Source organism: Schistocerca gregaria, chromosome 10 (genome assembly GCF_023897955.1).
Source record: "Schistocerca gregaria isolate iqSchGreg1 chromosome 10, iqSchGreg1.2, whole genome shotgun sequence".
In the NCBI taxonomy this organism is placed as follows: Eukaryota; Metazoa; Arthropoda; class Insecta; order Orthoptera; family Acrididae; genus Schistocerca; species Schistocerca gregaria.
This window is the reverse complement of record NC_064929.1, coordinates 78,982,673-79,009,425: the sequence shown is the minus strand read 5'-3', so window position 1 is coordinate 79,009,425 and position 26,753 is coordinate 78,982,673. Positions and strand designations below refer to the sequence as shown.

The following is a 26,753-nucleotide window of genomic DNA, read 5'->3' as shown; positions in this document are numbered from 1 at the left end:
CATTGAGGAACTGAGTGTTGTGTTGTCCTAATCATCACCATTTCATCCCGATCGCTGCGCAAGTCGCCGAAGTGGCGTCAGTTCGGAAGATTTACACCCGGCGAGTGGTCTACGCGACCGGAGGCTCTAGTCACAGGACATTTATGTAAATTATTGTTAATTTTCCAGTTTGTTATTGTTACCGTTCAAAAAAATGTTCAAATGTGTGTGAAATCTGCTAAGGTGACTTAACTGCTAAGGTCACCAGTCCCTAAGCTTACATACTAATTAACCTAAATTGTCCTAAGGACAAACACATGCCCGAGGGAGGACTCGAACCTCCGCCGGGACCAGCCGCACAGTCCATGACTGCAGCGCCTAAGACCGGTCGACTAATTCCGCGCAGCATTTTCTTCTTATCTTTCAAAGCAAATGAAACATCGTACTTCCTCGTTACGTCACTTCGTAAAAATATTTTCAGACTAGGTTGGTGTTATTATGTAGTATCATGCATCTCCGGCGACGACAGTGAGAAACTATCGTATGGACCTGGTGATAGGCAAGTCCTCAACATGGCACGTGCACAGAAGTACCTTTAAGCCACGGCTCACGGCAACAGGTACGTCATTGAGTGTGTGAGCAATGCTGTACTAATTCTTATGCCGTGTGTTTGTTGCTCATTTCTGTCGGAATAGTTATTAAAATAACTCTGATCGCTTTTCCCACTTTCCGTAATTATTCAGCACTTCATCCAACGCAAATTTTACAAATAAAAATTACCCATTTTTAAGAAAGTTTTATCTAAAAACGAAAATTTTTAGCACTGTTGCTATGGCTACTTGATATTTCGGTTTTTTACTTGGTTATTAGCGAAAAATGAAAGGCACATAGTTCGACAGACACCAAGCAAATCCAGGTAAAATACCGGTTATTCAGAACTAAAACACCGGCAACTGTTTTAACCGGTCGGTTTTTCCCATCACAACTGTGAAGCACGTGCTTCCAACCGCAAATTCTTTGCCTGCAGAGCGCAGCAAAGAAATGAGGACACGTTCCTGTGTCACTGTCTATCGATGCAGCGCGCCGTAAACACCTGTTAATGTTGCCACAGTAAACAATATCCCCCGATCTGGGTAAGTGGAACGCATACAGGCTCGTGGCCATGCGGTAGCGTTCTCGCTTCCCGTTCCCGAGTTCGATTCCCGGCGGGGTCAGGGATTTTCCCTGCCTCGTGATGGCTGGGTGTGATGTCCTTAGGTTAGTTAGGTTTAAGTACTAACTTCTAGGGGACTGATGACCATAGATGTTAAGTCCCATAGTGCTCAGAGCCATTTGAACCAGCCCATTTTTTGAACTTGCTCAGAGCTGAGAGAAAAATTGTTCAAATGGCTCTAAGCACTATGGGACTTAACATCTGAGGTCATCAGTCCCCTAGAACTTAGAACTACTTAAGCCTACTTAACCTAAGGACATCACACACATCCATGCCCGAGGCAGGATTCGAACCTGCGACCGTTGCAGCAGCGCGGTTCCAGACTGAAGCGCGTAGAGCCGCTCTGCCACGATGGCCGGCTCCACAGAGTGATGTTATCGGTCCCATCAGATTACAGAAGCAAAGCATTTCCGTACACGTCTTCATAGAACCTTTTTTCTTTATTTCCAGTCTGTTGGTTGGTTGGTTAATTCGGGAGACAGGACCAAAGAACGAAATCATCGGTCCCGCCAGATTACGGAAGGATGGGAAAGGAAGTCCAACGATACATTTCCAAACACATCTGCATAGCACTGTATTTCCTCCGTTTCCAGCTGGTTGGTTGGTTGGCTGGATGGATGATTTGCGATAGGGCGAAGGCGTTTCAGTCTGGAACCGCAAGACCGCTACGGTCGCAGGTTCGAATCCTGCCTCGGGGATGGATGTGTGTGATGTCCTTAGGTTAGTTAGGTTTAAGTAGTTCTAAGTTCTAGGGGACTGATGACCTCAGGTGTTGAGTCCCATAGTGCTCAGAGCCATTTGAACCAAACAGCAAAGTCATCGGTCCCATCGGATTACGGAAGGACGGGGAAGGAACCATCCCGGCATTCGTCCGAAGCGATTTTGGGAAATGATTTAAGACCTAAATCTGGATAGCCATATGCGGGTTAGAACCGTCGTCCTGCCGAATGCGAGTCCAGTGTCCGAACCACTGCGCCACCTCAATCGGTGCATTTATAATCAGCAATACCTCTCTGGAGTAAGTCGGTTTTAGTCACATTCAACCTCTATATACGTGTAGGTATGTACGTATGTATGTTCCACTTCTATAAAGATGGAAACTGCCTGTCTCACTTCACCCATATCGCGCAAGGTATCGTGCGAGAAAACGGTAAACTCAGTTTCGCACAAGCAATGCTTTCGTGGACTGAAGCACCACAGAAACTGGTATTGGCATGCGTATTCAAATACAGATAGGCAGAATACGGCAACACCTATATAGGACAACAATAGTCGGGCCCAGATGTTAGATTTGTTAATGCTGCTACAATAGCAGGTTATCAATAGCTAAATGAGTTTGAAAGTGGCGTTATAGCCGCGCCGACTGATGGGACACAAAATCTCCGAGGTAGCGATGAAGTGGGAATTTTCACGTACGAACATTTCACAAGTGTACGTGAATATCAGGAATCAGCTAAAACATGCAATCTCCGACATCGCTGCGGCCGGAAAAACATGCTGCAAGGACCAATAACGAATGGGCCATCAACAAGTGTTAGTGTGCGAACCATTCAACCATTCAACATCATCGATATAAGCTTTCGGAGCCGAAGGCACACTCGTGTACCCTTGATGACTGGACGACACAAAGCTTTACGCCGCGCCTGGGCGCGTCTCAATGACGACATTGGACTGTTGATGACTGGAAGCATGTTGCCTGGTCGGACGAGTCTCGTTTCAGATTGTATCGAGCGGGTGGATGGGTACGGGTGTGGATACAACCTCATGAATCCATGGACCCTGCATGTCAGCAGGGGACTGTTGAAGCTGCTGGAGGCTCTGTAATGGTGTGGGGCATGTGCACCTGGATATGAGACTGCTGATGTCTAGATACCACTCTGACAGGTGACACGTACTTAGGCATTATGTGTAACCACGTGCATTCGTTCATGTCCATTGTGCGTTCCTACGGACTTGGGCAATTCCAACAGGTTAATGCGACACCCCACACGTCCAGAATCGCTACAGAGTTTAAACACTTCGGCTGGCCACCACACATGAACATTATTGAGCATATCAGGGATGCCTTGCCATGTGCAGTCCAGAAGAGATGTCCAACCCTTACGGATTTATGGACAGCCCTGCACGACTCACGGTATCACTTCCCTAAAGCCATTAGTCGAGTCCAACGTATTGTTGCGGCAGTTTTATATTTATTCGAACAGTAGCCGATAAACAATTGCTACTTAGTATAAATGATAAATCATCAGCCGTTGCCATTGTCTCAAGTTCACTGTAAATTTCAGTTATTTCACTTAGAGCCTACGCATGTCCAAATAGAACGCAGCAATATAATAGCTGTAAATTGTTAGGACAGCCAACAAAATAGTTTCCGGCTATCGCTTTTCCCTGCAGATTCTTTTCCTAACTTTTTCCTATCATAGTAGGAACTGCACCATAGGATCTACGGAATACGGTGACGGGATAGACGAGCGAATCGAAGACCGTTACTACAATTTAGAGATCGTCCCATAACCGGCCAACATCACCTTTAAACGCTCAGGAATACGTAGTACATTCATTGTAATTATACGTCTAGAGTGTGAAATGCGTCTATCACTAGTTAAATTAGCAGTTTCCCTAAAAGAAGTTACAGCTGCGTGACAGAGCATGGTGTAGATGATAGGGAGTTCACCGTCCCAAGTATTCACAAAAGCCTGTTCTACATTTCCCAGGGTCTCCGTATCAGGCATAACTGTCGGTGTTTAATGACAGTAATGTTAGCTTTGCTCTATTCGCGGCGCAGTAGAATAATCTATTATAATACCTGGGGGAAGGTCAGTTTGGATTCCGTAGAAATATGGGAACACGTGAGGCAATACTGACCCTAAAACTTATTTTAGAAGCCAGATTAAGAAACCTACGTTTCTAGCATTTGTAGACTTAGAGAAAGCTTTTGACAATGTTGACTGGAATTTCTCTTTCAAATTCTGAACGTGGCAGGTGTAAAATACAGGGAGCGAAAGGCTATTTACAATTTGTACAGAAACCAGATGGCAGTTATAAGAGTCGAGGGACATGAAAGGAAGCAGTGGTTGGGAAGAGAGTGAGACAGGGTTGTAGCCCGATGTCGTTCAATCTGTATATTGAGCGAGCAGTAAAAGAAACGAAAGAAAAATTCGGAGTAGGTATTAAAATCCGCAGAGAAGAAATAAAAAGTTTGACATTGTAATTCTGTCAGAGACAGCAAAGAACTTGGAAGAGCAGTTGAACGGAATGGACAGTGTCTTGAAAGGAGGATATAAGATGAACATCGACAAAACCAAAACGAGGATAATGGAATGTAGTCGAATTAAATCGGGTGATGTTGAGGGAATTAGATTAGGATATGAGACACTTAGAGTAGTAAAGGAGTTTTGCTATTTGGGGAGCAAAGTAGAGAGGATATAAAATGTAGACTGGCAATGGCAAGGAAAGCGTTTCTGAAGAAGAGGAATTTGTTTACATCGAGTATAGATGTAAGTGTCAGGAAGTCGTTTCTGAAAGTATTTGTATGGAGTGTAGCCATGTATGGAAGTGAAACATGGACGATAAATAGTTTGGACAAGAAAAGAACAGAAGCTTTTGAAATGTGGTGCTACAGAAGAATGCTGAAGATTAGGTGGGTAGATCACATAACTAATGAGGAGGTATTGAACAGAATTGGGGAGAAGAGGAGCTTGTGGCACAACTTGACTAGAAGAAGGGTCGGTTGGTAGGACATGTTTTGAGGCATCGAGGGATCACCAGTTTAGTATTGGAGGGCAGCGTGAAGGGTAAAAATCGTAGAGGGAGACCAAGAGATGAATACACTAAGCAGATTCAGAAGGATGTAGGCTGCAGTAGGTACTGGGAGATGAAGAAGCTTGCACAGGATAGAGTAGCATGGAGAGCTGCATCAAACCAGTCTCAGGACTGAAGACCACAACAACAACAATGATATCTTTCTATGACTCGTTTTCTTTTTGGTGTAAATAAATGTTTTTGTTGTTGTGAAAGGAAGTGGCGCGTCTTACCGATTTAACTTTGCAGCTACATCGTATATTTTGAGGCCGAAACCCGGGAAAGGATCCCCACAGCCGACACGTGGAAGGATTACTGCGAGTAACACTTCCGGCCAATCTAGTAATGAGGAGAAGCCGCGCAATCGTATTAAGATATGGCGAGCGTCGTGGTATTCCACGGCTGCGGGAAGGGACTGCTTCCTGTCTGCTGTATAGCAGCCTTAATCCGCTTTTCGGAAGCATTTCAAGGCTATTACTATTATAAGTCATTTTCAAGATTACTCGCAAACAACACATATCGAGCGCGCGACTGTCGTCATGCCAGATGTCGACTTTGTTTACTGTGTTGACAGCAAGAGCAATCAAGCACGCGACTGTCACGACGCCTGGTATTCATTTAGGTAAAAACACCGGCAAAAGATGTACCACAAAAACTGACATTAATTTGTCAGTTGCTCGCGGGGGCACTTCACGATATTTAGGTAGGTGTACCAGTTTCCTCGGCTGTTGAGTTTATCCCGAAAAGTGAAAAATAGAAAGGGCGCGGTGTGTTTTACTGGGAGTGAGCGAGTGGCCCACTTCCCCGCCCGGGCAACACACGGCCCCGCCGACGTTGCTGCTGGCTGTGTGGGAGGTGCCGCGCCGCTAATCAGCTCAGCGCAGAATCCGAGGCTTGAGTCAGCTACCCGCACGCATTGAGGTTGCGTTTGCGAAACCTGCTGCGGCGGGCGTAGCCTCTGCTTTCGCTGCAGCAGCGCGTGCCGTTTGCTGTCGGTAACGCTGTGTGGAGCACGCAGCCGGGAATGGCAGCGCGGCGCCATAGGAGCAACAACGACAGCCGCTTGCCGGGCGATATTCACAAGCGACAGGTGGGTCGCGTCCACACCTCTGACAGCTGCGTCTGTACTTAGTGCCGTGCCATAGCCGCACCTGTCCTCAGAAGCTGAAGAGTTGAGGATGATGATGACGATGATGTTTGCTTTGTGGGACGCTCAGCTGCGCGTTCATCGACGTCCGTACAATTTCCCAATTTGTACACAGTACAATCTGGCCACTTTAATCGGCGATGATGTCCGCCCCCGGTAGCTGAGTGGTCAGCGCGACAGAATGTCAATCCTAAGGGCCCGGATTCGATTCCCGGCTGGGTCGGAGATTTTCTCCAGTGACGGACTTGGTGTTGTGTTGTCCTAATCATCATAATTTCATCTCCATCGACGCGTAAGTCGCCGAAGCGGCGTCAAATCGAAAGACTTTCACCCGGCGACCGGTCTGCTCAACGGGAGGCTCAGAAATGGCTCTGAGCACTATGGGAACATCTGTGGTCATCAGTCCCGTAGATTTAGAACTACTTAAACCTAACCTAAGAACATCACACACATCCATGCCCGAGGCAGGATTCGAACCTGCGACCGCAGTGGTCACGCGGTTCCAGACTGAAGCGCGACCGGAGGCCTTCGTCACACGCCATTTATTATCAGTGATGATGGAATGATGAGGACAACACAAACACCCGGCCCTCGGGTAGAGTAAAATCCCCAACGCGGCCGGGGTTCGAACCCGGGACCCCGTGATCCAGAGGTAGCAACGCTAGCCACTAGACCATGAGGTGCGTCAAAACGTTGTTACCGATCATTATTACTATCAGTATTATAATGCGTCTAATCTGGAACTCAGTTCCAGGTAAAATTTGCCTGAATGAAATTTTCACTCTGCAGCGGAGTGTCCGCTGATATGAAACATCCTGGCGGATTAAAACTGCAAGCACCACTCACGCTCCGTCCTCACAGCTTTACTTCTGCCACTACCTCGCCTCCTACCTTCCAAAGAGCACTTGCCCGTGAAAGGGAAAGGTCCCGAGTTCGAGTCTCCGTCAGGCACACAGTTTTAATCTGCCACGAACTTTCATAAAAGTTGCCTATCTAACGGCATCCACGGGAAACGAAAATTTGAATATTTCACGTAAATACTGACCGAATTTGAAAAGTTACATACGGTAGTAAACTACTTGTATAGGGATATAATCTTATTTTCAGACATAAACACACTGAAAGAAGAACACTGAGATGACGGAAATCGCAGGAGAGCAAAATGCACTTATACAGATGGCGGTGCTGTTGCTTGTACAAGGTATAAAAGGGCATTGCTGGGGCTGCCATTTGTACGCAGATGAGTCATTTGAAAAGTTTCCGACGTCATTATGGTAACACGACCGCTAACAGGGTTTGGTAGTTGGACCTGACACATGGGACATTCGAGTTCGGAAATCATTAGGGAATTCTATATTACGATATCCACAGTGTCAAGAGCGTGGCGTCAATACTAAAATCCAGGCAGTACCTCTCACGACGGACAACACGGTGGCATACGGCCTTCACGTAACGACCGAGAGCAGCGGCGTTTGGATAGAGTTGTCAGTGCTAACAGACAAGCAGCACTGCATGAAGTAACCCCACAAATCAGTATGGCACGTACGACGAATCTGGAACGTTTTTAATTTTTAACTGCAAATTGCTTAACCTTTACTATAAAGCAGGTGGAAGGACTTAATCCATGCGGTGACCATTTTATTTCAACATATTTATTTGCATCATAGGTAAATCATCAAGAGAATTACAATCATAAACCAGATAATAATTTATTTAAGAAACGCCTTTCAGGCAAACTTTATAAACTACTTCTTATAAAACCACAAATGAAATGATCTCTTTGAAAACATTTAAAAACCCGCAACTCAAACAAATTTTACAAACTGCTTGTTTATGAAACCACAAGCGAATTAATCTCTTTGCAAACATTTAAAAAAACGCCACTAGGGCCAAGTAAATCATTTAAAACAAACTTTACATCAAATAACCAGAAAATCATTATATTGAAAACCGCCCCTGTCGGGCGAGATATTACCAAACAACTTTACAAGGTTATAACAGTTTGATCAGTAATAACACACTTTGTGAGAGCTTCCGAGGCTGCGGAAGAGGTTAGGAGGGAAGCTTGTCGTGTGTTGACTGGGGCCCGTCCACCCAAGTGTAACATTACAGCAGCTGAGGCGGCTGCTTTACGGTCACTTAGAATGGATCCTGATATTGTTGTTTTACCTGCGGACAAGGGAAATGCCACGGTTTTGTTGAACAAGCACGATTACATTCAAAAGATGCAGTGTCTACTTTCTGATTCGGCGTATCGCAAAATTGTTGCTGACCCTACTACGAGTGTTGAGAGGAAGACTAATAACCTCGTGAAGAAAAGTTCTTTGTCACAGGAGACCAACAAGAGTCTTAATTCTTACTGTGCTGTACCACCCAGATTATATGGCCTCCCTAAGGTCCATAAAGAGGCTGTCCCGTTGAGGCCTATTTTTTTAATATTGGTGCTCCTACATATCGTGTAGCTAAACATCTTGCTAGTTTGTTGAGCCCACTAGTAGGTACGTGTGAACACCACATTAAGAACTCTGCAGATTTCTTACTTCAGGGATTTCGTGTGAAAGACTCTGATATTTTAGTCAGTTTTGATGTGGTTTCTCTTTTCACTCGCGTTCCTCTCTCTGATTCATTGCAGCTAAATTGAGGTTAAGTTTGGTGTCGAGTTAACAAATTTGTTTCGACATGTGCTGACTTCGACTTACTTTTTATTGGATGGTCAGTACTACGAACAGACTGATGGAGTTGCAATGGGAAGCCCGTTGTCACCTATTGTGGCAAATTTGTTCATGGAGGACTGAGGAACGTGCATTGGAGTCAGCAGTCTTGAAACCTGGGTGCTTTTTCAGAGATGTAGATGATACTTTCGTTGTTTGGCCTCATGGTAGTGAGAATTTAAACCGGTTTTTGGAACACCTGAATTCAATCCACCCAAATAATGAATTTACTATGGAGGTGGAGAAGAATGGATGCCTTCCCTTCCTTGATGTGTTGGTCAGAAGGGAGACTGATGGCACGTTGGGACATTCTGTTCATAGGAAACCCATCCACACTGACTTGTATCTGCGAGCTAATAGTTGCCACCATCCAGCTCATCGTGAAGGAGTACTTCGCACCTTGGTTCACAGGGCCCACGTTATCTCAGACGCTGAAAGTCTGGCAGCCGAGCTGTAGCACATCTCGAAGTCACCTTTCGTCACAATGGTTATAGTGAGAGGCAGATCAAACGTGCGTTGACTTCTGTGCAACGGGTGAGTGACGATACCAACGAAGTGGTACCTAGCTCTACAGCCTTTTTGCCTTACCCAGGAAGCATTTTCAACAGGATTGGCCGTATTTTGCGGAAATGTGATTTTCGACCACCTTCTAAGATTAAGGCCCGGTTGGCGTCCGTAAGAGATGATCTCGGTTTGCGTAAGGCTGGTGTCTACCGTGTTCCTTGCAGTTGTGGCATGTCAGATATTGGTCAGGCAATCAGGACTGTGGAAGACCGGTGTATTGAACGTAAGCGTCACACACCCTTACAACAGCCGAGCAAATCCGCTATTGCGGAACATTGCTTCGACACCGGTCATCCTATGGAACACAACAACACGGAGATTCTGGCTTGCACGTCCAGCTATTGGGATAGTGTTATTAAGGAAGTTGTTGAAATCAGACTATCAAGCAACCTTATAAACAGATATAGTGGATTTTGTCTAAATGCTGCTTGGAATCCGGCTCTGACTCTCATCAAAAAACAGAGGGACAGAATTAGGGCTACCTCACCTGTTGATTAATAGTTAACTATCGACATTTCTGATGTTGGTTATCTTTGATTTGTTTACTTTGCGGTTACTGTGTGTGGTATCTTCCTTGTTTCTCCTCTGTGAACCGCGGTACTAAATTTCCTTGCACATTGCTTCCTTTTCGCATTTGTGCCTTGAGAATGGCAGGGTGTGCTCCTGTCGAAATATCGGCGGTGTTCGACGACGTCACCCGGCAGCAAACCCCTAAGTTATTTGAACAATAACCCACTTATTTCCCCATTAAAATTGACATATGCCACTAAGGCTGAATTGCACCGCAATTTCAGAAAACGGTTGCAGTTACGACACATTCTTCTAGAAATCCCTCAAAATGCTTAAGACAAATATCTGAAACATTTAACCCGGGCAATCTTGCAGTTTTAGAAAACTGCAGATTGTACAATAACTCGGGCCCGAGATGGTGACGTGCCGCCGGCCAGTCTGACCGAGAGGTTCTAGGCGCTACAGTCTGGAACCGCGCGACCGCTACGGTCGCAGGTTCGAATCCTGCCTCGGGCATTGATGTGTGTGATGTCCTTAGGTTACTTAGGTTTAAGTAGTTATAACTTCTAGACGAGTGATGACCTCAGATGTTCAGTCCCATAGTGTTCAGAGCCATTTGAACCACTTGTAAATAACACATTCACGAATCGGATAGGCCGCTTTGTTTATTAGATATCGAGGGCAGCAAAATTATTAGCAGTCTTACCCCATCATGTAGGTGTCACAGAAAACTGACTTTGAGTAAGGAAGCAGTGCCTGCTGGACAGAATGAATGTCACCTCCATTCGGACAGTATCCGCTGCTACAGTCACGAGGAGACTTCAGAAGCTAAGTTGGAAGCCATTTTTACAGGCCAAATAACTTTTATGTGAGCGCCGCACTACACTGCAAAGTGAGCATAAACATTGTATTTCATCATACTCACCAAGTCTGTGTAAACAATATTCGGAATGCTCTAAAGCGTGGCCGGGGAAAAAAAGACGAATTTGAATGTTGCTCCATTATGCCTTGTGACGGTTGGCAAACGTGTTTTTTTCATGTTTGTTATCTGCAATCCTTTCTATTAGTAGACAGGCACCTTTTGTGTGCTGAACATTGTTGTTTGATGTTCATTTTCGTCATGGAGCAGATGACAACTCAGCAACGTATTCAAGCGATAAAAAGTTATTACAAAAACATTGAAAGTCCCACGGAAACTATTCCTGAATTGCGTGTGACACTTGGACGTAATGCTGCTCCAACCGAACAATCAGTTTGATTATTTCCACATAGATTGAAAAGCAACCCCGTCCCCCTCCCGGGCGAGATATTACCAAACAACTTTACAAGGTTATAGACAGTTCGATCAGTAATAACCCACTTATATCTCCATTAAAATTGACATATGCCACTAAGGCTGGATTGCAGCGCAATTTTAAATGTTCAAATGCGTGTGAAATCTTATGGGACTTAACTACTAAGGTTATCAGACTTAAGCTTACACGCTACTTAACCTAAATTGTCTTAAGGACAAACACACACACGCATGCCCGAGGGAGGACTCGAACCTCCGCCGGAACAGTCGCACAGTCCATGACTGCAGCGCTTGAGACGGCTCTACTAATCCCGCACGTCCTCCCTGAAGACACCGGATTGAAGCAGCTGTTGCTTTCTCTTACTTATTCCGAGTATTTACGCAAGTATTTCAAATAAATTTAACTACACTCCTGGAAATGGAAAAAAGAACACATTGACACCGGTGTGTCAGACCCACCATACTTGCTCCGGACACTGCGAGAGGGCTGTACAAGCAATGATCACACGCACGGCACAGCGGACACACCAAGAACCGCGGTGTTGGCCGTCGAATGGCGCTAGCTGCGCAGCATTTGTGCACCCCCGCCGTCAGTGTCAGCCAGTTTGCCGTGGCATACGGAGCTCCATCGCAGTCTTTAACACTGGTAGCATGCCGCGACAGCGTGGACGTGAACCGTATGTGCAGTTGACGGACTTTGAGCGAGGGCGTATAGTGGGCATGCGGGAGGCCGGGTGGACGTACCGCCGAATTGCTCAACACGTGGGGCGTGAGGTCTCCACAGTACATCGATGTTGTCGCCAGTGGTCGGCGGAAGGTGCACGTGCCCGTCGACTTGGGACCGGACCGCAGCGACGCACGGATGCACGCCAAGACCGTAGGATCCTACGCAGTGCCGTAGGGGACCGCACCGCCACTTCCCAGCAAATTAGGGACACTGTTGCTCCTGTGGTATCGGCGAGGACCATTCGCAACCGTCTCCATGAAGCTGGGCTACGGTCCCGCACACCGTTAGGCCGTCTTCCGCTCACGCCCCAACATCGTGCAGCCCGCCTCCAGTGGTGTCGCGACAGGCGTGAATGGAGGGACGAATGGAGACGTGTCGTCTTCAGCGATGAGAGTCGCTTCTGCCTTGGTGCCAATGATGGTCGTATGCGGGTTTGGCGGCGTGCAGCTGAGCGCCACAATCAGGACTGCATATGACCGAGGCACACAGGGCCAAGACCCGGCATCATGGTGTGGGGAGCGATCTCCTACACTGGCCGTACACCTCTGGTGATCGTCGAGGGGACACTGAATAGTGCACGGTACATCCAAACCGTCATCGAACCCATCGTTCTACCATTCCTAGACCGGCAAGGGAACTTGCTGTTCCAACAGGACAATGCACGTCCGCATGTATCCCGTGCCACCCAACGTGCTCTAGAAGGTGTAAGTCAACTACCCTGGCCAGCAAGATCTCCGGATCTGTCCCCCATTGAGCATGTTTGGGACTGGATGAAGCGTCGTCTCACGCGGTCTGCACGTCCAGCACGAACGCTGGTCCAACTGAGGCGCCAGGTGGAAATGGCATGGCAAGCCGTTCCACAGGACTACATCCAGCATCTCTACGATCGTCTCCATGGGAGAATAGCAGCCTGCATTGCTGCGAAAGGTGGATATACACTGTACTAGTGCCGACATTGTGCATGCTCTGTTGCCTGTGTGTATGTGCCTGTGGTTCTGTCAGTGTGATCATGTGATGTATCTGACCCCAGGAATGTGTCAATAAAGTTTCCCCTTCCTGGGACAATGAATTCACGGTGTTCTTATTTCAATTTCCAGGAGTGTATATGAGCTATACATTTTGGGTCAAATAAGGTGGCACAGAACGTACGGTATAAGTACATCATTGGGAATTTAAAATTTCCACCTGGAAGTGCTGAGACACGTTTTATATGGACTATTTTAGTGGTGCTTCCGTGTGTCGACCTTCAGCTCCACACCAGGTGTGTAAATACGATTATTGAATATTTTGGGAGCTGGTAATATAAACCGAGATACGACAAAAATGTTTATAAACATGAGCACTAAAGCGCATACTTCAAGAGCTATGAGCATCTGTTTATCTCCACTACGTTGAATACAGGGGTGGCGGGTATCGCTGAAACAACCGATTTTCGGTTACATCGACTTTTTTTTCATGCCACTTTAACCTGACTGAAGAAATCGCGCTTATATAACCGATTTCCGATTTATTTATTGTTTTTATTTCCTGTGATAAACGTAGAAATCGAACAAAGACTGAAAAATTTTGACTCTGTTCTAAGATAAACACAATCAGAATATCAAATTAAATAGACAAATACAAGAAAACTCCTATCGTCCCCCGTTCTCCGTTTTTCTGGAAAAGTGCAAGTGGATGAATGCTACAAAAAATCAGTAGCATTCTCCTACTGATTTCAATTTTTTGAAACTCTGCTCAAAGATCATGTCGTAAGCAGGGAACATAACACTATTTAGGTGTTAGGAACAGTCAATCCTAAAAAGTGATATTGAAGAAGTGCACTTTTCATGTTAACTTGTCCGTTTTCAAGGACTACAGGTAGATAAAGGTATATTAGACTGAAGTGTCAAAAAAACTGGCATGCAGAACGCTGCAACACGAGGTAGCATGGACTCGACTAATGTGTGAAGCAGCGCTGGAGGGAACTGACTCCATGAACCCTGCAGGACTGTCCACAAATCCGTAAGAGTGCGAATGGGGGGAGATCTCTTCCGAACAGCACGTTGCGAGACGTCCCTGTATGCTCAATAATTTTCATGGCTGACCAATTTTAAAAAACTGTTTCAATTAAGGCACATTCTTCTAGAAATAACTCAAAATACTTAACGTAAATATTTAAAAAATTTAACCCGGCCAACTTTGCAGAGCCACCACAAGTTTAAGAAAACTGCAGCTTGTACAATAACTCAGGCCCGAGATTGTGACCACACGGCTTGGCCATGAACGGTGGAGGCGACTCAGACCTTATCTTCGAGTTAAGATGTGGACTCCGTTTGTACTTCCACGCCGTTCAGAACGTCGAAATCAGAACGAAACAGCACACGCGAGCTCAGGCAAAGTCCTCCGCCCGTACGCGCGCTTGTACGAGGTTCATTCAAGTTCTAAGGCCTCCGATTTTTATTATAATTAACTAATCACCCGAAATCGATGAAACTGGCGTTACTTCTTGACGTAATCGCCCTGCAGACGTACACATTTTGCACAACGCTGACGTCATGATTCCATGGCAGCGGCGAAGGCTTCTTTAGGAGTCTGTTTTGACCACTGGAAAATCACTGAGGCAATAACAGCACGGCTGGTGAATGTGCGGCCACGGAGAGTGTCTTTCATTGTTGGAAAACGCCAAAAGTCACTATGAGCCAGGTCAGGTGAGTAGGGAGCATGAGGAATCACTTCAAAGTTGTTATCAGGAAGAAACTGTTGGGGTAACGTTAGCTCGATGTGCGGGCGCGTTGTCTTGGTGAAACAGCACACGCGCAGCCCTTCCCGGACGCTTTTGTTGCACTGCAGGAAGGAATTTGTTCTTCAAAACATTTTCGTAGGATGCACCTGTTACCGTAGTGCCCTTTGGAACGCAATGGGTAAGGGTTACGCCCTCGCTGTCCCAGAACATGGACACCACCATTTTTTCAGCACTGGCGGTTACCCGAAATTTTTTTGGTGGCGGTGAATCTGTGTCCTTCCATCGAGCCGACTGGCGCTTTGTTTCTGGACTGAAAAATGGCATCCACGTCTCATGCATTGTCACAACCGACGAAAAGAAAGTCCCATTCGTGCTGTCGTTGTGCGCCAACATTGCTCGGTAACATGCCACACGGGCAGCCATGTGGTCGTCCGTCAGCATTCGTGGCACCCACCTGGATGACACTTTTCGCATTTTCAGGTCGTCATGCAGGATTGTGTGCACAGAACCCACAGAAATGCCAACTCTGGAGGCTATCTGTTCAACAGTCATTCGGCGATCCCCCAAAACAATTCTCTCCACTTTCTTGATCATGTCGTCAGACCGGCTTGTGCGAGCCTGAGGTTGTTTCGGTTTGTTGCCACACGATGTTCTGCCTTCATTGAACTGTCGCACCCACGAACGCACTTTCGACACATCCATAACTCCATCACCACATGTCTCCTTCAACTGTCGATGAATTTCAATTGGTTTCACACTACGCAAATTCAGAAAACGAATGTTTGCACGCTGTTCAAGTAAGGAAAACGTCGCCATTTTAAGTATTTAAAACAGTTCTCATTCTCGCTGCTGGCGGTAAAATTCCATCTGCCATACGGTGCTGCCATCTCTGGGCCGTATTGACAATGAACGCGGCCTCACTTTGAAACAATGCGTATGTTTCTATATCTTTCCAGTACGGAGAAAAAAAAAATCGGGGGCCTTAGAACTTGAATGCACCTCGTAATTTAAAAGGGGAGGCTCTGCACTCCGGTGGTACACTGCTTCCGAACTCTGAAACATAAATCAGAAGCGACAAACAGCCTTTCCTTCACCCTAATACTCAAACTTATACAGAAAACTACTTCGTTAAAATTGACAATAATACAATTACACTAATGGCCATTAAAATTGCTACACCGCGAAGATGACGTGCTACAGACAAGAAGAAGATACTGTGATTTGCAAATGATTAACTTTTCAGAGCATTCGTATCGCGACACTGCTTGCTCGCGTTGTTCGAGATCCAATGACTGTTAGCAGAATATGGAATCGGTGGGTTCAGGAGGGTAATACGGAACGCCGTGCTGGATCCCAACGGCCTCGTATCACTAGCAGTCGAGATGACAGGCATCTTATCCGCATGGCTGTAACGAATCGTGCAGCCACGTCTCGAACCCTGAGTCAACAGATGGGGACGTTTCCAAGACAACAACCATTTGCCCGAAAAGTTCGATGACGTTTGCTGCAGCGGAGACCGTGGCTGCGGTTACCCTCGACGCTGCATCAGAGACAGAAGCGCCTGCGATGGTGTACTCGACGACGAACCGCGGATCACGAATGGCAAAACTTCATTTTTTCGGGTGCATCCAGGTTCTACTTACAGCATGATCGTGGTAGCGTCCGTGTTTGGCGACACCGCGGTTATCGCACATTGGAAGCGTGTGTTCGTCATCTCCATACTGGCGTATCAACCGGCGTGATGGTATGGGTTGCCATTGGTTACACGTCTCGGTCACCTCTTGTTCGCATTGACGGCACTTTGAACAGTGGACGTTACATTTCACATGTGTTACGACCCGTGGCTCAACACTTCATTCGATCCTTCCGGAACCCTACATTTCAGCAGGATAATGCACGACCGCATGTTGCAGATCCTGTGCGGGCCTTTCTGGAAACAGAAAATGTTCGACTGCTGCCCTGGACAGCACATTCTCCAGATCTCTCACCAATTGAAAACGTCTGGTCAATGGCCGCCGAGCAACTGTCTCGTCACAATACGCCTATCACTACTTTGATGATCTGTGGTATCGTGTTGAAGCTGCATGGGCAGCTGTACCTGTACACGCCATCCAAGCTGTGTTTGACTCAATGTCCAGGCGTACCAAGGCCGTTATTACGGCCAGAGGTGGTTGTTCTGAGTACTGATTTCTCAGGATTTGTGCACCAAAATTGCGTGAAAATGTAATTACATGTCAGTTCTAGTATAATACATTTGTCCAATGAATACCCGTTTATCATCTGCATTTCTTCTTGGTGTAGCAATTTTAATGGCCATTAGTGTAATTACATTCCTTTAAGCAGAACCACATACACTAATGATGCAAACGGAACTGGCTCATTAAAACGCCGGCGTCACATGCAGCATCTTATGCGGGCCTGTAAGGTACCACACTTCAATCTCTAGACACGGAATATGGATCGCTCGGTAATGCTGCGTACACGTACCAATGTGGCCAGCTGAAGTAAGAACAATACTATTAAGGAGCGAAGGACACACTTAATAACATCTAGAAGAAGGATCGGTTGGTAGGACATATTCTGAGGCATCAAGGGATCACCAATTCAGTATTGGAGGGCAGCGTGGAGGGTAAAAATCGTAGAGGGGGAGCAACAAATGAATATGCTCAGCAGATTCAGAAGGATGTAGGTTGCAGTATTTACTGGGAGATGAAGAAGCTTGCACAGGATAGAGTAGCATGGAGAGCTGCATTAAACCAGTCTCAGGACTGAAGATCACAACAAAACGGTTGGGTAGACATCACTTCTCTGTGCTTCGATGCGACTGCTGTATTGCGGCTCCTGCTGTTAAAGAAACGCTGAATGCGTGTGAATGAGCTTCCCTGGCACGTAAAGAACGTGGCGAGTACTATACCCTCTGTTCTTAGTGATCGGAATAACCAGACAGCTTCTATGAATATATGAATGACGGGAGAAGCGTTCTGTTATGTACTCCAGGTAATTCGTTGTGGCCTTGGAAAGCCGGTTATAAACACTTTGTTTCGTTGTATTTATTTAAACATGTTAGCTGAATCTTCCGTCCGTTTTTGGTAGAACAACATTACAATAAACGAAAAGCGCTAATTTGCTCTTGTTCTACAGTTTTACTTTTATTGTGTTAACTGGTTTTCGGCTTACAAGGCCATCTTCAGACAGTTACTGTCTAACATGTAAATGCTGTGTGGCAAGATAGACCGTTAGCCTGATGTAAGTCTTTCCAGTTTACGGCACTTCGGCGACTTGCGTGTTGATGGGGATGGAATGATGATGATAAGGACAACACAACACCCAGTCTCTGAGCGAAGAAATCTTCGAACCAGCCCGGAATCGAACGCGGGTCCTTAGGTACGACATTCCGTTGCGCTGACCACTCAGCTACCAGGGGCGGGCAGTTACTATTAACACGAAAGAAGTTGCAATGTTTGTAAACAACATTCGAAGAGAAGTTACACGTCTATATTGAAGCGGAAACGTATCGTAAATGACATCTTTGACACTGCATTGCCATCATATTGTCAGATATGTTATTTAGTGTTCGTTTCTGCTTCAATATAGACGTGTAACTTCTCCTCGAATTTTGTTTACGAACACTGTAACTTCTTTGGTGACAATGCTCATTAAACATCTGAAGATGGTCTTGTACGCCGAAACCGGTTAACACAATAAAAGTAATACTGTACAATAATACCAAACTAGCGCTTCTCATTTATTACTTGCGGAGAAGTGTATGTGTGAAATCTTATGGGACTTAACTCCCTAAGCTTACGCACTACTTAACCTAAATTATCCTAAGGACAAACACACACACCCATGCCCGAGGGAGGACTCGAACCTCCGCCGGGACCAGCTGCACAGTCCACGACTGCAGCGCTTAAGACCGCTCGGCTAATCCCGCGCAGCTTCGCAGAAGTACGAGGATTAACATTCAATGACTGTCACATAGCACACGAGTGAAGGATAAGCACAAAGTGTAGCATAAGAGAATCTGAAAACCTAAAGCACTTAAAAGTGGAAATACATAGCGATCACCAAATTTACGATCTACCTCATGTTAATAGAATCACTACCCCTGGCATAAAACGCTAGTAATAATAATTTGTAGACAAGTAATGACAACCTACCACAAAAAAGATGCAGTACAGTAGCTACAAGCATAGACCAGGTGTACCGGGAAGAAATGAGCGTTTTTTTCTGTAAATGAAACACTTTTTTTGAATTGAAAAGTAAAACCATTTTATTCAAAGTACAGACCATTGCTTTCTATACACTTTGATCACCTTTCTAGCAATTTGTGGACACCACGCCAATAGAAGTGTTCGTCTTATGAAGCAAACCAATCAGGCACCCAATTTTCGACTTCTTCGAAGGAATCGAAGTGTTCCTCAGCCAATGCGTGTCCCATTTGTGAAAACAAATGGTAGTCGGAAGGGACCAAGTCTGATGAATACGGCGGGTGGGGTAGCAGCTTCCCGACACGTGTTTTGATTGTATCCTGAACCAGCTTTGCTTTGTGTCCAGGTGCATTGTCGTGTAAAAAAATTACTTTGCCATGTCTTCTGGCCCATTCCGGCCTTTTTTCGATCAATACATAGTTTAAATTGATCATTTGTTGTCTCTAGCGGTTAGCATTCACAGTTTCATCTGGTTTTTGAAGCTCATGATGCACCACACCTTTCTTATCCCACCAAACACAGAGCATTGTCTTCTTGCCGAATCGATCTGGTTTTGCAGCCGACGTTGATGATTGTCCCGGATTAACCCACGATTTTTCCCGTTTAGGATCCTTAAAATAAATCCAGTTTTCATCGCCAGTAACAATTCGATGCAAAACTGATTTTCTTTCATGTCTTTGAAGCGAAATTTGACAAATGGTTTTTCGGTTTTCCATCTGTCTTTCATTCAATTCATGTGGCACACATTTTCCACACTTTTGAATCTTTCCCATAGCTTTCAAACGGTCAGAAGTTGTTTGTTGTGCAACATTTAGTATTGCTGACATTTGCTTCTGACTCAAAGTATCATTTTGATCCAATATTGCTTGCAATTCGGGGTCGTCAAACGTTTTTGGTGGTCTTCCACGTTCTTCATTTCTCACATCAAAATCATTATATCTGAACCGCTGAAACCATCTTTTGCATGTTGCTTCTGATAGAGCATGATCACCATATGCCTCGACAAGCATTCGATGCGAATCTGCAGCAAGTTTTTTGAAATGAAAACAAAAAATTAACGCTTTCCGCGAATCATCACTTTCTGGTACAAAATTCGACATTGTTAACACGATGAAAACATATCTACATCTACATCTACATGATTCTTCTGCAATTCACATTTAAGTGCTTGGCAGAGGGTTCATTGAACCACAATCATACTATCTCTCTACCATTACACTCCCGAACAGCGCGCGGGGAAAACGAACACCTAAACCTTTCTGTTCGAGCTCTGATTTCTCTTATTTTATTTTGATGATCAGTCCTACCTGTGTAGGTTGGGCTCAACAAAATATTTTCGCATTCAATATATCTACAACAAAGGAAGTAGGTTACAGTACGCTTGTTCGCCCAATGCTTGAATACTGCTCAGCAGTGTGGGATCCGCACCAGGTAGGGTTGATAGAAGAGATAGAGAAGATCCAACGGAGAGCAGCGCGCTTCGTTACAGGATCATTTAGTAATTGCGAAAGCGTTACGGAGATGATAGATAAACTCCAGTGGAAGACTCTGCAGGAGAGACGCTCAGTAGCTCGGTACGGGCTTTTGTTAAAGTTTCGATAACATACCTTCACCGAAGACTCAAGCAGTATATTGCTCCCTCCTACGTATATCTCGCGAAGAGACCATGAGGATAAAATCAGAAAGATTGGAGCGCACACAGAAGCATACCGACAATCCTTCTTTCCACGAACAATACGAGACTGGAATGGAAGGGAGAACCGCTAGAGGTACTCAGGGTACCCTCCACCACACACCGTCAGGTGGCTTGCGGAGTATGGATGTAGATGTAGATGTAGATGTAGAAAGTTGGTGACTGAAATTTCGTAAATAGATCTCGCCGCGACGAAAAACGCCTTTGCTTTAATGACTTCCATCCCAACTCGTGTATCATATCTGCCACACTCTCTCCCCTATTACGTGATAATACAAAACGAGCTGCCCTTTTTTGCACCATTTCGATGCCCTCCGTCAATCGCACCTGGTCTTCTTTCGATCAATGCATAGTTCAAATTAGTACTCACAGTTCCAGAGGGTTTGTTGTATGACTTGATGTACACTAAATATATTTGACAGATGTCATACCAAAAAAGAAAAATTAAGGCTCGTTCACAAGGAATGTTCCCTATCCACACATTTGTATCTTAACGCTCATTTCATACCGGTAAACCTGGTAAGATACGCCACCCTTTTCAGTTTGACAAATTATTTTTTGACGTTACAACCTATGCTTAGAATAGCGAATCAATATTTTGCCTATTTGAGGTTTGGAATAAATGTGCGGTTTCAGTCGATAGATTCAGCCGTCTCCGGCCTATGTCGGACGTCGGTGGGATCGAGCGATATGTGAGCCTTTGTGACCGCAGCCGCATGTGGACCATCGATTGCGGTGGCGTGGGGAATCTGTGGGCGGGGGGAGGGGGAGAGTGGTGTTTCTTTTTCGTCGCTTCGAAATGTGGCATGTTTCGTTTTCTGGGGTTTCGTAGAAAAGTGACAGCCTAGCTTCGGCAAACGGTTCTTCGGACGACGCCACAGTATCGGACTGATGACGAAATCGAATTTGAGAGAGTCGGTCGGTGTGACGCCGGGATGTAGCGACCTACTCGGGCGCAGGTGTGTCCTTGGACGAGGTGCTCCCAGATTGCCGGCTTTTAGCGCCGCGAAGCAGACGGGAGGGGACCGCTACGCCAAGTCGCAGCGGGTGCGAGCCGGCTGGCCTTCAACTCGCTGCAGCTGGTCAGCTGACGCAACGCTGCGGGCGCCAGCGGGACACCTGACGTTGCCGAAACTCCGTCTTCATAATTTTCATCGCCATCATCATCAGTGTCATCACGAGATCATCAGTGTCATTGTTGGCATCATCAGTGTTGTCATCATCATGGGTCTCATTGTCATCTTCATCAGCAGTGTCATTGTCTTCATTATCATCACCAGTGTCATTATCATCATCATCATCATCATCATCATTTTCATTGCCATCATCATCGGTATCATCAGTGTCTTGCATCATCAGTGTTATTGTCATCATCATCACCATCATCATTATCATTGACATCATCATCAGTATCATCAGTCTTGTATCATTACCATCATCAGTGTCATTGTCATCAGTGTCAGCGTCATTATCATCAGTGTCATCGCCACATCATGTGTCATCGTCGGCATAATTAGTGTCATCATCATCTCATTCTCATCGTCATCAGCAGTGTCATTGCCTTCATTATGAAGTGATATCAGGTGTTCCCCAGGGAAGCGTCCTGGGACCTCTACTGTTCCTGATCTATATAAATGACCTGGGTGACAATCTGAGCAGTTCTCTTAGGTTGTTCGCAGATGATGCTGTAATTTACCGTCTAGTAAGGTCATCCGAAGACCAGTATCAGCTGCAAAGCGATTTAGAAAAGATTGCTGTATGGTGTGTCAGGTGGCAGTTCACGCTAAATAACGAAAAGTGTGAGATGATCCACATGAGTTCCAAAAGAAATCCGTTGGAATTCGATTACTCGATAAATACTACAATTCTCAAGGCTGTCAATTCAACTAAGTACCTGGGTGTTAAAATTACGAACACCTTCAGTTGGAAGGACCACATAGATAATATTGTCGGGAAGGCGAGCCAAAGGTTGCGTTTCATTGGCAGGACACTTAGCAGATGCAACAAGTCCACTAAAGAGACAGCTTACACTACACTCGTTCGTCCTCTGTTAGAATATTGCTGCGCGGTGTGGGATCCTTACCAGGTGGGATTGACGGAGGACATCGAGAGGGTGCAAAGAAGGGCAGCTCGTTTTGTATTATCGCGTTATAGAGGAGAGAGTGTGGCAGATATGATACACGAGTTGGGATGGAAGTCATTACAGCATAGACGTTTTTCGTCGCGGCGAGAGCTTTTTACGAAATTTCAGTCACCAACTTTCTCTTCCGAATGCGAAAATATTTTGTTGAGCCCAACCTACATAGGTAGGAATGATCATCAAAATAAAATAAGAGAAATCAGAGCTCGAACAGAAAGGTTTAGGTGTTCGTTTTTCCCGCTCGCTGTTCGGGAGTGGAATATTAGAGAGATAGTATGATTGTGGTTCGATGAACCCTCTGCCAAGCACTTAAATGTGAATTGCAGAGTAGTCATGTAGATGTAGATGTAGATTATCATCATCAGTGTCATTGCCATCATCATCAATATCATTGTCAGCATCATCAGTACCATTAGTATCACTGTCATCATTACCATCATCAGTGTCATTGTCATCATGTTTCATTGCCATCATCAGCTGTGTCATTGCCATCATCATCAGTGTAATCGAAATCATCATCATCAGTGCCATCATTATCAGGGTCATCAGCATCAACATTAACTCATCGTCGTTGTGTGTCGTTGCAATCATCATCGATGTCACTGTCATCGTTGACACCGTCGTTGTTGTCATCATCATTATCATGACATTACATTAGCCTTTACAAATAGCTGTATAAGTATCTTCTGGATTGTTGCATTTTTGTTCATATTGCCATCATCAACTAGATCAAGTGTTAGTAGAGAAGAGTTTTCCACATAGAGGACAGTGTATCTAGGTACACAAGATGGCCGGCCGCTGTGGCCGAGCGGTTCTCGGCGGTACAGTCTGTAACTGCGTGACCGCTATGGTCGCAGGTTCGAACCTGCCTCGGGCATAGATGTGTGTGATGTCCTTAGGTTTAAGTAGTTCAAAGTTCTAGGGGACTGATTATCTCAGAAGTTAAGTCTCATAGTGCTCAGAGCCATTTCATTTTTTACACAAGATGTTTTCTGGTCGGTACTTCAGTCTGGTCACCGCTTTTATATATTTACTCTTGTGGGAAGTTTTGACTTACGTAATTGTTTTCTCATTTTCACTGCCTCCTCCTTATCTTCGAGTACATTTTTTTCGGATTTATGAGCTTCATTCTATTTGATTGGTTATGAACGGGGTTAAGTTAGTTTACTTACATTTCTGTATGGATATTGCCAATAAAAAAAAAGAGATTTTATCGATTTGTTGTGACTTCATGGCCATTATACTAATCAAGAATGTTTTTATGGTATGTGCGTATAGTTACTTTTTCAATTACTTGTGAAATTTGACTAAATGATTGGCTAAAGATCTGACAATGAGATGTTTCATCGTTGAATTAAAGCTGGCCGGAGTGCCCGTGCGGTTCTAGGCGCTACAGTGTGGAACCGAGCGACCGCAACGGTCGCAGGTTCGAATCCTGCCTCGGGCATGGATGTGTGTGATGTCCTTAGGTTAGTTAGTTTTAAGTAGTTGTAAGTTCTAGGGAACTGATCACGTCAGAAGTAAAGTCGCATAGTGCTCAGAGCCATTTGAACCATTCGTTGACCTAAAAGGTCAGGTCTCGGCTTTCAGGTGTGCTACCAGCTCGTTTCTTTTTTCAACGGTGAACACATTTTCAAATTTCCCACCTGATAGGTTATTTCTATAGTTGGGATTATTCTTAGCTTTATGAACTACCTTCCCAACGTTGATTTGGATGCATTAAACCATAATAAATGCTTTGAGGACCCCCATTACAGAACACAAAACATATGAAACTGTCATTTCCTTTGATCTGATATCCAAATGCTATCTCGCAGTTTCTAATGTTAGTTCGCACTACGTGTAAAAGCAAGAGAAAACAAAGAAATATACGCTTTGAAATCTATTCGCATCAGAAACTGAAAGTGAAGAGGGAACACTATTTCATTTAGCTTCGTCCCATTCCCTCCAAGACTGACAACTTGTATTGAGTATTATAAGTCATTTAAACGTTTTACGTAACTAATGTGTAGCGAATCGCATTTTCTTTAACATGATATACCATGCAAGGGGGTGTAATTACAAACTAACGAGTTATCCTGCTTGTAAATGCACCAAAGTTATAAAAAGAAGTTTTAAACCGGAAGGACAACCGTTCACTTCGAAGTTGCATTCCAGACCAAGTGAAAATGTCCGTCTCCCCTTCCATTCACAGATACAGCCATATGTCACTGCAACAGGCTGCAGGATTGTCCAGTCTGGAAAGCAGCATAATTTCGTTGTGTATCGCTATCCCGTTTTGTCGTGGTCTCCCCTACTTATTTATAAAATTGGGAACATATTGTATTGCAGTTCTGAGCTCCGTTCCTTTGCAAAAAATAACTATGAATTAAATGTCCGCCTTCTTGAAGGTACATAAATTATGGTTTTATCCCCCAAATTTGTTTCAGCACAGTTGTGGCGTGCTCAGTGTGAGTTTTATTACTTACACTTTACCTTTTATTTTACATTGTCTGCGTCCTTTAGCCACCCAGAATAAACCACAGGTCCTAATTAAGACACGATGTCAACATGAGGGATATTAGAAAGTCGTCTGCACTGAATTTTCTGTTTTTTATCGAATCCTTAAAATGTATGTTCTGGTAAAATTCGAGGTACTATGTACCAAATGTGTTTTTTGTAGTAAAATAGAAGATAAAGTGCACATTCAATGTAAATGACAACAGCTTAACCAAAAAATAATCTGTATGTCGGTCTCTCAGTAAAATAATAAAAGATCCACTGAGGATGCCACAGGTGTCGTAAAGCATGTTTGCTTGATAAAACGAAACAATAATTCGTGTACCGGAAAAAAAAGAATAAAGCCGGTACACATCCTTAAATGCTTCGTTGGTTGGTTGAATAGGGGGGGCGGGGGAGGGGGGGGGGGGGAGAGGGGAATGGCCCAAACACTGTGGTCATGTGTCCCATCGGATTAGGGAATGGGGAAGGAAGTCGACCGTGCCCTTTTAAAGGAACCATCCTGGCATTTGCCTGAAGCTGTTTAAGGAAATCAGGGAAAACCTAGATCAGGATGGCCGAACGTGGGTATGAACAGTCGTCCTTTCAAATAGAACTCCGTTAGGCTAACCACTTGCCACCACGCTCGGTCATCCTTAAATCATTATCATCAGGAAGATAGTATGGTATAGTTTACGCATATAGTATATGTAGGGGGTATAGTTGATGCATCTAATAGTACAAAGTAAGAAACCAGATAACCAAATTTCGTCAGTTGCAAAACATTACAAAATTGAATGTGTTGTGTTTATTTTTCTCAGAATTTCCACTCTTTGTATCACACTAATGTTGAGCATAAACTGAACTCCGTCCGAAAAAAAAAGTACCGACCTGCTGCCGTGTCGTCCTCAGCCCTCGGGCTTCATTGGATGGGGATATGAAGGGCCATGTGGCCGGCACACCGCTCTCACGGCCGTACGTCAGTTTACGAGACCAGAGCCGCTACTTCTCAATCAAGTACACTACTGGCCATTAAAATTGCTACACCACGAAGCCGACGTGCTACAGACGCGAAATTTAACCGACAGGAAGAAGATGCTGTGATATGCAAATGATTAGCTTTTCACAGCATTCACACAAGGTTGGCGCCGGTGGCGACACCTACAACGTGCTGTCATAACGAAAGTTTCGAACCGATTTCTCATACACAAACAGCAGTTGACCGGCATTGCCTGGTGAAATGTTGTTGTGATGCCTCGCGTAAGGAGGAGAAATGCGTAACATCACGTTTCCGACTTTGATAAATGTCGGATTGCAGCCTATCGCGATTGCGGTTTATCGTATGGCGACATTACTGCTCTCGTTGGTCGAGATCCAATGACTGTTAGCCGAATATGGAATCGGTTGGTTCAGGAGGGTAATACGGAACGCCGTGCTGGATCCCAACGGCCTCGTATCACTAGCAGTCGAGATGACAGCCATCTTGTTCGCATTGCTGTAACGGATCGTGCAGCCACGTCTCGATCACTGCATCAACAAATGGGGACGTTTGCAAGACAACAA

General features: G+C 45.1%; 1 protein-coding gene across 1 annotated transcript in view; it reads left to right on the top strand.

Annotated features, from left to right (window-relative positions):
- LOC126293389 (solute carrier family 46 member 3-like) overlaps positions 1–26,753 on the top strand; it is a 479,007-nt gene that overhangs the window by 73,238 nt on the left and 379,016 nt on the right. The window lies entirely within an intron of this gene.